The 8,524-nt window shown below is 38.7% G+C and overlaps 1 protein-coding gene across 1 annotated transcript in view; it reads left to right on the forward strand.

Moving 5' to 3' along the window:
- Positions 1 to 8,524, forward strand: part of SH3GLB1 (SH3 domain containing GRB2 like, endophilin B1) — a 36,338-nt gene that overhangs the window by 890 nt on the left and 26,924 nt on the right. The gene's annotated exons all lie outside the window — the stretch shown is intronic.

The following is an 8,524-nucleotide window of genomic DNA, read 5'->3' on the forward strand; positions in this document are numbered from 1 at the left end:
TGACACCTTGTACTATTGAAATAAGTAGTACAGGGGACAGAAAAAGAAGAAAACATTAAAAAGTTGTTTGGAACTCCTATAGAAAGAATAAGCCTCCAAATTAGAATCCAGGTTACTAGTTATAGGCTGGAAGTGAACATTTAAAAGTAGTCTGGATTCCTTCCTTGGCATTTCATCATACTTATAACTAACTACTTATTGAATTTACGTCTTACCAGATTAGTTATAATTTCCCATGACAGCGAGAGCTGTCTTGTTGCCTGCTATATTCCTAGCTACAAGAACAATGAATGCCATGTGGCACATAGCAGATGTTCAAAATGAATGAATGAATAAAATGAATGAATAAAAGAATGAAATGGTATAACTGAAGTCACGATTAACTAATCAAAGAGAATAGAACCAAAAACAAGTGCTGAACATTCAGCTTTGAGGAATACCTATTGTAAAGCCATCAGAAGTGCCAGTGGTGTAGACTGAGAAAGTCCAGACAGTAGCAGGAAAACTAGCATACAATAAGGTCTTGGAAGGGGTGTGTTGTTTGGAAGAAGGTGAATAGAATCACTATGGAAGTCTGAGAAAAGGCCATTTAATTTATCAAGACTATAACTGGCAATCTCAAAAATGCTGTTTAGGTATAGTTATAGAAGTGGAAGTCTACCGCATGAAATTATGCAGGAAACGGATGGTAAGGAAACACAGGCAACCCACTAGTCTTATGAATTTGTTAGTGAATCAAGAGAAGCAGTATTATAGTAATAGAGGGCTCAACAAGAAGATGTAATTTTTTTCAAATCAGGAAGATCTATACCTTTGAAGAAGAGAATCCAGAGTTTTTTCCTCTAATGGTAGATATGATATTGTGATCCTTTTGTAGAAATGGACATAGATTATGGCAAACACACTTATTGTGAAAATAGACATCAGCAAAGAGAAAGTGCTTTTCCACATAAAAATCTAAAATGGACATAAATGAAAAATAAGATTACTAATTATATATCTCTTTTCCCATATTTCTGGAAAAATAGGTTTAGATGAACTAGATACATGGAGTATTTTTGGTCTGGGAGAGTCATTCTATTGGACTTATCTTAGAAGAAGTGGTTGTTTCTGTCACCACCACGAAGGATTAAAAAAACACAAATATTCGTTATCTGCTTGTTTCTTGTAATGCCCTTAGGGATTAGTCTTCCCAGCCTTTAACAAAGGCATTGCTTCTGTGACGCTGTTTCAGTAAAACATTGAAGCCTGAATGTGAACTCATTTCATCGCCTGCTGGGCCTGCATTTTCCCAGCCCTAATATAACAAAAGGGCACAGCGACACAAAAAAATAGTGTTTTCTTATTCTTGAAATACTAATGTCTCTCTCCATGCTTGTACTTGTTTTAATTTAGTCCAAGTATGGGCTGTATCATGAAGACTGCTTAAGAAGTTATTTGTAATTATAGGTTTTTGAACAGATTTCACAGCATATTCTCATTTATTATTAAAATTCTCCACTCGTAATCTTTAAGTGTTATTCTCACTCACCATTTTATACTTCGTGTCCTCCACCTGGCACTTTGTGTCCCAGGCACCATACTTTGCATACAGTAGATACCTGGGGTTGATTCTGTAATCCAGCATGAGCATGCTGCCATAATGCAGTCACGAAGTCCTGCGGCAGCAAACAGTTACGGAATTTCTACTGGGGGTGGAGAAGTTCCTGAACGATGTCGAGTAAAGGAACTGAGAGCTTCTTGAGGGCGGGACACCTGATTCAGTTCTGGTACATAGTAGATACTCAATAACGCTGAATGAACAGGCTCGGTGGAGTCAATAAATTCAATCCTATTCTGAAAACGTTCGCCGCCGAGTTCCATCCAGGCGTCTGAGACCTGCCTGGTATGAGTGCTACAAGATGACTGGGCCCTGTTGTTTCCAACTTCACAGACATTGTAATTCTATGCTACAATTTTCGTATTTTCTCTTACGACAAAAAGAGGAATTTGAGTTCTCTCCTCAGATACTTAACTACAAACGTGCGGCACCTCTGCGGCCACGCGGCGCGCCCCTCACAGCGAATGCGACGCACCCTTGGGCGGAGCGGGCCAAGCTCCCAGCCCGTCCCGCGGCTGCGCCGCGACGATCCTGAAGGGGTCGCTGTTCCCGCGATAACCTTTATAAAGGCTCCGCCCCGCGGCCGGCGCTCGCTTCCTCCGTTGGGGGCCCTTCCCCGCACGGCCAGAACGCGGGTCCGTTCGTCTCCGGCTCGCCCACCGCGCCCAGCGCCAACGTTAGCGGCCGCACCCCGGACGGGATAGGCCTTGCGTCTCAACTGCTGCCGCTCGGAGGCGCTCGTTCTCTCCCTTCGCCCCACCCTCTCTCTCCCCCTTGACGGAAACGACAGCTGCGGCGGCAGGGCTGGCGCCGCCTCCCTCCACCTACCACGTCTGTCCCCGCCACTCCCGCCCGGCGCCCCAGCCCGGCCGCGGCGCCTCCGCCTCCCAGCTAGGTCAGCGGGCAGCTCCGCCCGGCTGCCGCCCAGGATGAACATCATGGACTTCAACGTGAAGAAGTTGGCGGCGGACGCGGGCACCTTCTTGAGTCGCGCTGTGCAGGTACCACGTTGGGGGTTCGGGGGGAGGGTTGGCGGTGCCCGGGGGGCCAAGGAGGGGACGCCGGAGCGCCCAGCCCGAGGCAGCGCTCTCCGCACCCAGTCTCGCCGACCGCACGGCAGGCCTGCTGCGGCCGGAGGCCCGGGTGATGGGCGCGGCCTGGTGCCCCTCCGGGCCTGGCTGTCGTTTTCTGAACCCCTCCAGCCCAACCACCGCTCCCCGGGAAGTGAGGCGTGGTGGGGACGCGACTGGGAGTTTCCTCCCGCCCCTGGAAGACACCGTGAATTCGGCCTCGAGCCGACGCATAGCACCTCCTGCCTTTCTGACCCCACCACGCGAGTGCTGATGTGACCTCTCGGGGCGGGAGGAGGCCTTGCGCGTCCCGGCGCGGCAGCAGAGACACAGACTGTTTATTCTTGCACCACCCCCACCCCTTCCTTTACCCTCTCTCTCGCCCTCCCCATTGATTCTAAGAAGGAAGTTTCCTTTTCCTGCTCCTCAACCCAAACAGCTGCCAACACAGTTCCCTCCAGCCCTCTCTCTCCATGAAAGGACAGTCCCTGGCCTTGGCAGTCCGCGGGAGAAATGGAGATCGCCACTTGGCGTCCAGACTTTGCCAGGGCCACGGGAAACATGGAGTTTGAGGGTTCTCACTCATTCTCAAAATGATAAGCACCGGCGGTAGAGCAAGGAGAGAGGAGAGAGATTCATATGCCTATAGTCGCAGCGGAAGGCTTCAAAATACACTTTAAAGGGGTAAAGTTAACCATCTCGCGGTATTCCCCTATCAAGGAAGTATCAGTACTGGGGAACTTGGACAGTTTCTACAGTCATCACCCACATTATGTCAGTTCAGTTAAATCTATGAACAGATGTAAATTTCACAACATGAGTTGTAAACAATCTGGTGTTTAAGTTAATGACATAGTCACAGTAGCAACAACAATCTCTTTTGTAAGGAGAAAACAACGATTTCTAATATGCATGACAAACCGATACTGAAATGTAAAACAGTTGTATTGCTTCACTGCTCTCCTTGTCTCCTTTACCCCAGTTTTATTGGCATAGTTGATCTTACATTGCACTATTCTTGGCAAAAGAATGGTAGAACTAGAACAAGGTAACAGCTGCCTTAATTGTGAAAAAACTATGTCAAACATTTTGCTAGCTATTTGACGAATCATCTCCAGTCCTTTCTGTAACTTTGCCAGGTAGATACTATTAGCTCCCTTTTATACATGAGGAAGCAGCCTCAGGGAAATTAGGTAACTTGCTTAGCTCACATGGCTAGTAAATAGCCAGGTATTGTCCGATCTCTTACTTATTGTAAGCTCTTTCTCTTTTCCTGGATAAAAATTGCAGGTTTAGGAGATATAGAATAATGGAATATTACAGCTTAAGAGACCTTAAAGATGATCTAGTACAATCTAAGCATTTCATTAATACTTAAGCAAGTAAGAATTATGAGATGGGAAGTTCCTTGTAGGTTTTGATTTCCAAGTTACAAAATCTGCATGGTGAATTCTTCTCCTGCACTAAAATATATTTATGCCTCCACTATAAGGTATATTGTAAAGACATTGAACCTTATCATTAAAATAATTTCTTGATTTAAATTCTCCTTCTACTAGTAGAACTAGTAGAATTCTCCTTCTACTAGTTCAAAGACTAGGTGCAAGAATGAGTGAGAGTCTGAAATGAATTTTGATTTGTGAGACTCAGTGTTGACTGCATAAGAGGCAGAGCCTTTGGTATTGTTTTAATGGTGATTTCCTAAGATTCCAGATGCTGATGCAGATTTGACACTATATAATGCCACTCCTTTAAATGCAGTTAGGTACATTTTCAAATATATAATCCAACTGTTTAAATAGGACATATATTAGAATTTGATTTAAGTTGTCAATAGACTCAATTTTAAAAATCTGGCAAAGTTCTCAAAACGTGCTGCTTCACAAATAATTTATAATTATTCATTGTTTCACATTCTTTAGGTAAAAGTTTTTAAATTCTATCCTAATCTGTTAGCTAACAAATAATTTTCAGTCTTAAAAACTTAAGTACCTAGTCCATGTGTACCTGTCACTACTATTTTGGACACTGGTGATACAGTAGTGAATAAAATCAATAAAACATCTGCCCTCCCAGAGCTTACAGTCTATCAGGAAAGGACAAACTATAAATACTTGAGGTGGGGGTAAAGAAAAAGGCCAGAGAGGACAGGTTAATGGCAGAGGTGGCAGTTGTTGCCCTGTTGTTGGTCAAGGCAAGCCTTTCTAATGGGATCATATTCGAAGAGACCTCAAGAAAGTCACAGTTCCCAGTTTTTTAGAGAAAAAGGATTTTAGGCAGAGGGAACAAGTGCAAAGACTCTGAGGTTGCAGGGGTACTAGGGAGACAAGTTAGAGAGCTGTGGCCATAGGACAGGCAAAATATGACTTAATAAGAATAATAGCAGGAGAACTTCAGAATCTGTCCAGTACTGCTTGTTAGATTGGCTCTGGGGTCTAAGAAAGATGAGTCAAGGATGACTCCGAGATGTTTACTTGAGCCATTTACTAAGAAGATGAAAAATTCAGGAGGAATAGGCTCCTTTATTATATCTTTTTATATTAAGTCTGTATATGTTAGAGGTATGTTCTGAAATATTGATGTATAAACTATATTCATATCTGAGAAGTGCTTTAATATATTTCAGAAGAAAAAAAGGAGTATTTGAAACAACATTGGCAGAACGTTGCTAGGCGAAGCTTGGTTATGTATTCATGAGGCTTCATTATACTATTTTACTTTTGTATGTGTTTGACATTTTCACAATACATTTTTTTAAATAAACTATATTAGAAAAAAAGATGGTTCCAAATGTAACATGAAATTTGGAATGCTCAGTAGTAATTTTAAACAAAACACTGCTTTTTCTTTTCAGTGTTTAGACAACAACTGAGTTCCCACTCTAAATTGAGTTGACATCAGTATATTGCCAAAGTGCCAGGTTTCATGCTAAGAATAGCATTAAGAGCTATGCCAGTTACTCATTATAAGTAATAAGAACAGTGAGAATGGAATTCAGTATTCACATTTCTAAATAATAATTTCTATTCAAATCAAATTATACCTTAAGGGATAGGCCATTCTCTGATTGACCAACTGTCATACATTTTTTTCATTTTATTTAAACATTTTTAAGTTAAAAATTAAACATGTTCCCTGTTTTAAAAAAAGTAAAATCAAACTATTAAAGCATATAAATGGGTCTCATTACTCTCACCCTTCGAAAATTTGTGTGCCGTAGTGCTGTGAACTTCATGACTGCTAGCTAGTTTCTGAGAAAGAAAAAGTCTTTTAAAATTTAGTTGCAAGATTGGCCTTGATCTCCCGTTTAATTTAGCAAGCGTTCATGGTGTATCTAAGCTCGAGATGTAAAGATAACTATGATGATGCCCTCAACAAGCTCTTGTCAGGTACTACATGGATGGAATTCCAACTCGGCCAAATAGTATCTCTCAAGCCCTTTTGAAATCCCATTTCCTTGATAGAATTTAGACTGCAAATCACTTCGCCATGTCTGTCAAATTCTAACAAATAAAACATGTCACATTCAAAGTCCATACATTTTATCATTATGCAAAAACTAGTGTTATCCAAAACTGTTCTCATCCTTTGGTGCTACTGGTGTTGATTTAGTAGACGACTAGATAGAAGACATTTGTTAACCTAATATTAAAACAATTATGTTTGCGCTTAGGACAGTGGTTCTTGGTATTAGCTGCATTTAAAATTATCTGAAGACACTCTACAGGCTACAGCCTAGTCCAGTTAAATTAGAATCTGTGGGGTTGGATTTGGCATCATTGTTTTTGAAAGCTCCCCAACTAATTCTTAAGAGCAGCTAAAATTGAGAACCAATTAAATTAAGAAGGATCTACTTTACAGTTTATTAGTACATTATATTCAGAATTTGTTATGCATTTTCTCCCAAGAAGTTTATGTTGCTTTTTAAATATTACTTTACCCAAAGAATTAACAAAGTTTATATTAAATAAATGTCTTTAATCACACAGCCTTTTTACTTGTAGTCCTTTTTTTCTTTCTAGTAAAGCAGGATATGGAATCTAGGCTCCTTATTTCATACTGTAGGCTACATTCCTGTCCTGTAGTAAAGGAAGGATTACAGTGCCTGGCATAATATGGCTGACTCAAAGACAATTTTTTCCTTAAGAGAAAATTTCCTTAGAGAAAATTTATAAAGGGGATTAAACTTTCTGTTCTCATGTGATTTTACTGTATTACTAATGAAATATTATGAAAGAATTGTACATCAAATTACATTTTAAAGAACACTGGGTTTTAATGACTTATTTGCATGCTGACTTTCAATACGGGTTTTCACAAATGTTTTTAATTATTAAATGGTACTGCTATACATTAGAATACATGCTTAAAATTAACTGTAGTGTCTAATTAACAGCTATTATCATCAAGAGACTACAAAATAATGATTTTGGACTTAAAAATGTTGAAAACTAAAATTCTTAAGGGTAAAATTCAAAATTTTTGGTAATTAGGAATGGGATCTTTTTGAAAAAGAATAGGTCTTTTGTCCTTCTAAAAAGAGTACTGCTACTATAATTTTATATTTGTGTGTAGGCGGTACTGTTAAGATCATAAAAACCTTGAAGGCAAGTCATATGCTGATCATACATATCACAGTAGAAGAAAATACATACAGTATTCTCCATAAATATTTTTATTAATGATTTAAACTTCCTTAATTGACTTGATATAACTCATTTTGTGCAGTATATGCATTCTTAAAAACGTTTTAAAGAAAAATGTGTGTATTTAATATTGTACTATTTTGTTTATATGTCTTACCTTCTGATTAACAATGGAAAACAATCTTTAAGAGACCCCATAATGATAAAATCATGGGAAATATTATGCCTTTTACAATTATACATTTAAGTAATAAAATTTAAATTTTAAATTTCAACTTAAATGTATAACATTAGCAGTATTCTTATGTCTACCCCCACACTTTTTTGTTGTTGTTCATCCTACAGGATTAAAGTTAGCCTTAACTTGATGATTATTGACTATCATGTAGGAAGCAGAGGTGGACTGTAGGCTACAACTGATCAGAGTCCTGTGAACAAAGACGCGGGGGCAAGGAAGCATAGAATATGTTTGGATAATGGCGATAGAAAATATTTGTTTAAAATCAAGTATTTACTGGAAGGGTAGTGTAATAAGACTGTGATTCAAATAGATTGAATCTCAATACTAACACCTTGAGGAAAATGTTTAACCATTCTGAGCTTCAACTTCTTCATCACTAAAATTATGATTCTTACCTATAACAATATTTTTAGTGTTCGATATAAAATATACAGCTTAATATATGGCATTTTTTAATATATGCTAAGCCCTGATGTTGTTAAGAATACAGAAATATATTGTAAAAGATCTTACTGAGAAAAGATCTTACTGTAAAAGATCTTACTGAGAAAAGAAAACATTAAAAAAAATATTAGAGGATAAAATGACCATATATAATGTACCGAAATGTGAAGCACAAATGCAGAGTAAAAAAAAAAAAAAAACACACAACTTTTTTGCTCTCAGAAAATGCAAATAAACATCAGATAGAATTTATTACTGATACTTAAATACATTGTTTTTGTGGGCCTTTCTATAGAACTACTGTTTTTTAAACAGATTTTCTATAATTAATCAGACTCTTTATCTCACTCATACTTAAGCATTCCTTACATTATTATTTGTTTTTTAGCCTTCTGAACTACTGTAGTAAAAAAAAAAAAAACCTATTATGTTTATAGAATTTTATTTTATAAGTCAATTTACATATTTTGTTTCTTGCTTAGACTCATACACATAAATGACTTGTTGCAAATACTCGTGTTTG

The sequence above is a fragment of the Pteropus vampyrus genome, unplaced genomic scaffold (assembly GCF_000151845.1).
Source record: "Pteropus vampyrus isolate Shadow unplaced genomic scaffold, Pvam_2.0 Scaffold22, whole genome shotgun sequence".
Classification (NCBI taxonomy): domain Eukaryota; kingdom Metazoa; phylum Chordata; class Mammalia; order Chiroptera; family Pteropodidae; genus Pteropus; species Pteropus vampyrus.